A 6,522-nucleotide genomic window follows, 5' to 3' on the forward strand; every position below is an offset into this window, starting at 1 on the left:
ATGAGGAAGAGAGAGGGGAAGGAAGAGGGAAATTCCTCTACTTTAGAATGATTTCCGTTATGCAATGGTTCGAGGGTGATCTGAAGATTACAATTATGTTCGCAATTTATTTTTTTAGTATAATTATGAAAACGATGTAAAAATAACGAAAATTTAAAAATTGTTATAAAATAAGATTTAAAAGGTAATTTGTAATTATAAATTTTTTTTACATTATCTTTTAAATATTTTTTTATTAAAATATGTCACTTTAATTTTATACATTTTCTTTTTTTTTCTACGATAAATCAAACTTAGATATTGATAATTTTTAATTGTTTTTAAAATAAAGTACAATTTAGTAATCTTGTTTTTCTTTGATTTCAATATAATTTTTAATCTATCACATCCATCAAATCACTCACAAACTTTAACAAAGTTTACTCTTAATCCACCCATTTTCACCTTTAATCCACTTAAAGTGAACAACACAAACTTCACACTGTAATCCACTTGATGCCATCCTCTCCCTCTCCATCTAATCAACCTTGAGGGAGAGCGGGGAAGGAAGAGTGGAATTCTTCTAACTTTAAATCATCTCTATTATGTCTTTGTTTGAGGGTGATATCAAGATTACAATTATGTCAGCAATTTATTTTTCAACTTAATTATGAAAATGATGTAAAAATATGACTTTTCAAATTATTTTTACAAAAATAATTAATAACAAAAATTTGAAAATTGTTATAAATTAAGGTTTAGAAAGTAATTTTTAATTCTAAGTTTTTATTACATTATCTTTTAATTAATTTTTTATTAAAATATGTTACTTTCATTTATAAATTTTCATATTTTTTGTACGATAAATCAATCTTATATAATGATAATTTTAATTATTTTTAAAATAAAGTACAATTTCGCTTTATGATTTAAATGTAATTTTTAATCTATCACATCCATCAAATCACTCACAAACTTCAACAAACTTTACTCTAAATCCACCCACTTTCACGCTGAGTCCACTTAAAGTGAACAACACAAACTTCACACTGTAATCCACTTGATGTCATCCTCCCCCTCTCTATCCAATCAACCTTGAGGGAGAGAGGGGAATGAAGAGGGAAATTCTTTTATTTTTAAATCATCTCTAATATGTCTGGGTTTGAGCGTGATATCAAGATTACCATTATGTCAGAAATTGATTTTTTAGCTTAATTCTGAAATGATGTAAAAATATGACTTTTCAAATTATTTTTACAAAAATAATTAATAACGAAAATTTGAAAATTGTAATAAAACAAGGTTTAAAAAGTAATTTTTAATTATAAATTTTTTTATTACATTATCTTTTAAATATTTTTTTATCAAAATATGTTAGTTTCATTTATACATTTTTATATTTTTTCTACGATAAATCAAACTTATATAATCATAATTTTTAATTATTTTTAAAATAAAATACAATTTTGTAATCTTGTTTTTTTTTTATTTAAATATAATTTTTAAAATAGCACATCCATCAAATCACTCAAACACGTAAACAAACTTTACTCTAAATCCACTCACTTTCACCGTTAATCCCCTTAAAGTGAACAAGATAAGTTTCACACTCTAATCCACTTGAATTCATCCTATCTCTCTCCCTCCAATCAACGATGAGGAAGAGAGAGGGGAAGGAAGAGGGAAATTCCTCTATTTTTCAATCATGTTTGTTATGCAATGGTTTAAGGGTGATATCATGATTACAATAATGTCCGCAATGTATTTTTTAGCATAATTAGGAAAACGATGTAAAAATAACGAAAATTTAAAAATTGTTATAAATAAGGTTTAAAAATTAATTTTTAATTATAAATTTTATTATTACATTATATTTTAAATATTTTTTTATTAAAATATGTTACTTTCATTTATACATTTTGGTATTTTTTTCTACGATAAATCAAACTTATATAATGATAATTTTTAATTATTTATAAAATAAAGTACAATTTGGTAACCTTGTTTTTCTTTGATTTAAATATAATTTTAATCTTTCACATCCATCAAATCACTCACAAAGTTTAACAAACTTTACTCTTAATCCACCCACTTTCACTTTTATTCCACTTAAAGTGAACAACACAAAATTCACACTGTAATCCACTTGATGTCATCTTCTCAATGAGGATATCGTTGGGGCCTTCTAACATGATGCTAACGCCAACACCTTTAGGATTTGAAGAACCATCTACATGAAGTGTCCACTGGTCCTCTGTGGGTTTCTGTTGGAGGTTATTAACGAAGTCTAGGAGGCATTGGGCTTTTATGGGGCCATGGGGTTCGTAACGAATGTTAAATTTGGACAACTCAACGGTCCATGATGACATTCGTCCTGCTAGGTTTGGTTTTTGCAATATCTTTTGGATTGGGTAATCAGTTTTGACAGTGATGTTGTGGTTTTGGAAGTATGGGCACATGCGACAAGCTGTGTGTAACAAGGATAGGGCCATCTTTTCCACCATTTGGTATCTGGTTTCAGGATCTTGCAGTGTTCTGCTGACAAAGTAAACAGGATGTTGCGTGCCGCCTACATCTTGAACAAGCGCGGTGTTGACTGTGTGATTGGTGGCTGTGATGTAAACCAACAGGGGTTGATGAGTATCCGGCTTGTGGAGGATAGGTGGTGAGGTAAGGGTGGTTTTCAGCTTTTGGAAAATTTGTTCGCAGTCGTCAGTCCACGTGAACCTGGCAGATTTTTTGAGGAGTTGTATTATGGGTTAGGTTTGTTCAGCTAGTTTGGGCAGAAAATGGGAAATGGCTGTAAGGCGGCCTATGAGGCGTTGGACTTCTTTGATGTTGGTGGGACTACGCATTTCGATAATTGCTTCGCATTTTTCAGGGTTGGCCTCTAGCCGCGCTGGGTTAGCATGAATCCGAGGAATTTACCGCGGTCGACGCCGAATACACATTTGTCGGGGTTGAGGCGGAGGTTGTATTGGCGTAATGCGGAGAAGACTGCTGAGAGGTCTTGCGCGTGTTGGTGATGGCTTGGAGATTTGACAACCATGTCATCGACGTATACTTCGACACATTGTCCCATCAAATGACTGAAAACTATATCCATTAACCGTTGGTAGGTTGCTCCGGCGTTTTTGAGGTCAAAAGGCATAACTTTGTAAAATAATTGGCATCGTCTGTGATGAAGGCGATCTTGTTCATGTCGGATGCGACCATGGGGATTTGATTGTAACCGGAATATGCATCCAGGAAATTGAGTACTTTATTTCTCGTCGCGCCGTCAATAAGTCGGTCAATGTTGGGTAAGGGGTAGGCATCTTGAGGACAGACTTTGTTTAGATCTGTGTAATCGACACAAATCCGCCACTTGCCGTTGGCTTTCTTCACCAAGACTACGTTAGAAAGCCAAGTGGTGTATTGAGCTTCTTCAATGAATCCTGCGCTCAGTAACTTATCGGCCTCGGCCTTAGCTGCTAGGCATCGTTCCTCACCGAGTTTGCATTTTTTCTGAGAGATATAGCGGGCTTCTTTGTAGATGGATTACTTGTGGGATGCTCCAGGTAAGTCAACAGCTGACCAAGCAAAAAGGTTTGTGTTGCCGACTAGGACAGGTGTGATTATGGCACGCTCGTCAGAGTTTAATCCGGTGCCTAGGTTGATGGAGTGGCCATTTGGAAGTTCCACGGGGGAGGTTTCTTCAACAGGTTCGAGACGAACATCTCGGCCCACTCTGGGGTCTAGATCTTCACCCGATAGAGTGATCTCGGAGCTAGGTGGTGGCTCGATGTGGTTGGTTTACTGGATTGGGAGTTGTGGGCGTATGCTGGCCATGTAGCATTCGCGTGCCAGGCGTTGGTCACAATGGACGATGAAAATGTCGCCAGAAGGGGAAGGGAATTTCATGACCAGGTGAGGGGTGGAGACGACGGCGCCGAGGGTGTTGAGCGAGGGACGACCAAGGAGGACATTATAGGATGTGGGTGCGTCAACGATGAGGAAGCAGATGGGAATGGTTTTAGTTCGGGCTCCGTCACGAAATACGGTGTGAAGGTCAATGTCACCGCGGGTGGAAACTTGTTCTCCAAAAAAGCAATAGATGGGTTCATCATACGGGACCATGGCAATGTCTGGGAGCTAGATTTTTTGATATGTTGCCCAGTAGAGGATGCCAACGGAGCTGCCCTGGTTGACAAGGACTTTCTTGACTGCGTAGTTTTCGATTTCGATAATGATGACCATGGGGTCGTCTTGTTGGTGATCGAGGCCGTGGAAGTTGTCGTCCGTGAAGGTAATGGGAGGCATGCGGCGTATGTGATGGGAATGAGTAATATGGTTTATGGAATGGATATGGCGGAGGTGTTTCTTTCTGGCAGAAGAGGTGGATCCTCCACTAGCGAAACCGCCAGAGATGGTGTTGATAGTGCCACGTAGGGATGGCAACGGGGTGGGGCGGGGACGGGTTTCACTATCCCATACCCATCCCCGCATAAAAAAAATCATCCCCATCCCCATACCCAAACCCAACGGGTATCAAATTTTTGACCCATCCCGATCCCCACCAGGTAACGGGTATAATCTCGTACCCATACCCGTACCCTTGTTTTAACTACTTCAATATTAATTTTTATAAAAGAGAAAAAAATTACAGTAAAGAAGACATAACATTATCAAATATTCAATATTAGGAGGATGATTGTTTCTTCCATATCAAATACTTTAAAATAAATTATAATTGTTTACATTTTAGATTATTAAATTTGTAAACTACAACATTGATGAACTTAGTTGATAAAATTAAAAAATATTTCAAAAAAATATAAAAGGAAAACAAATATTCAAATTAAAATATATTTTAAATGTTTGTTTACTTCAATTATTTAAATTCTAATGAATCTCTTTTTTATACACTAGTAAAAGTTATAATACGTCACTTGATCAAAATGATACAAAAAACAAATAATAAATATAATAATAATCTATTGACATAGATTTTGTATCTTTTGAACTTCAATATATGTTGGATAGTGACAAGAAATGGTTTAAACGGTGTTAGTAAAAAAGGACCCAATTGAACAAAATTGACGAAAATTGGGACCTATTTGAATAGAAAACCAAAATTAGGACTTATTTGAAAAAACTGGACGAAAATTGGGACCAAAAAGGTATTTTAACCTAAATAAAAGTTATTTATACAATTAAAGTGAAAATATTACAGTATGATTAATAATGAGTTATAAAATCACAAATAATTAGATAGAATATATCAAATATTGTTTTACATGATGAAAATAAACAATAAATAAAAATATTAAAAAACTAACAACTGTGTGGTTTAGAAATAATTTGAGAGACTATTGAAAGAAATCACACAAAGGAAATCAAATGTATAATTAAGGTATGATAAGATGAAAAATACCTTAGAGAACTAATTATTAAATTATGTTTGAAGTCGTTAAAATTAAATAGAAATATATTAGTGACAAAAAAATTTGTCATCAAATTACAAATAAATTAGTAATTAAATTGGTCACTAAATCAAGTACCGATTCGATCATTGAATCGGTCACTAATTTAATCATTGATTCAGACAATAAATCAACTACTACCACCAATGACGAAAAATAGTGACTGATATGGGTTAATGACTAAATTAGTCACTATTTCATGTTTTTCTTGTAGGGAAATATCATGTACTCTTCCTAAATATCATTATATATATATATATATATATATATATATATATATATATATATATGTGTGTGTGTGTGTGTGTGTGTGTGTGTGTATTTATGTATAATTTTAACCACTTCAAACATAATTTAAAGTAAAAAAATTACAGTATGATTAATAATAAGTTATGAAATAATAAAAAAAATTAGATAGAATATATCGAAATATTATTCTACATGATGAAAATAATAAACAATTAATAAAAATATTAAAAAACTAACAAATGTGTGTTTTAGAAATAATTTGAGAGACCATCGAAAGAAATCGCACAAAGGAAATCAAATGTATAATTAAGGCATGATAAGATGAAAAATATCTTAGAGAACTAAGGAAACTTTTCAAATATCAACATATATACTCCATGATTGAAAAATAACGAAAATTATTTTAATGAAACAAAAGAGTTATTCAAATTAAACAAAAATTAATAATAATAATAATAATAATAATAAGTAAAGAAATTTTTTTATATTACCTTAAATTATGAGTATAAACATTCTCATGTGAAAGGAAAATATATAATAAATAAAAATATTAAAAAAGAATAGAAATATTCAAATGTGAGCATAAATTTTCTTTAATTAACATACATCATTCTAACATAATTACATAAAGGTTATGATAATATAAAAAAAATATTGGAGATGCGAATAAGTTTCATGACAAACCAAATAATTAAAAGAAATAATATATATATATATATATATATATATATATATATATACATATAGTTACTTAATTAATTGTGAATATTTTAATAATTTAAACGAGAATGTAGATATGGCGGGGACGGGTATTATAGCGGGGATATGT

The sequence above is a fragment of the Vigna unguiculata genome, unplaced genomic scaffold (genome assembly GCF_004118075.2).
Source record: "Vigna unguiculata cultivar IT97K-499-35 unplaced genomic scaffold, ASM411807v1 contig_122, whole genome shotgun sequence".
NCBI lineage: Eukaryota > Viridiplantae > Streptophyta > Magnoliopsida > Fabales > Fabaceae > Vigna > Vigna unguiculata.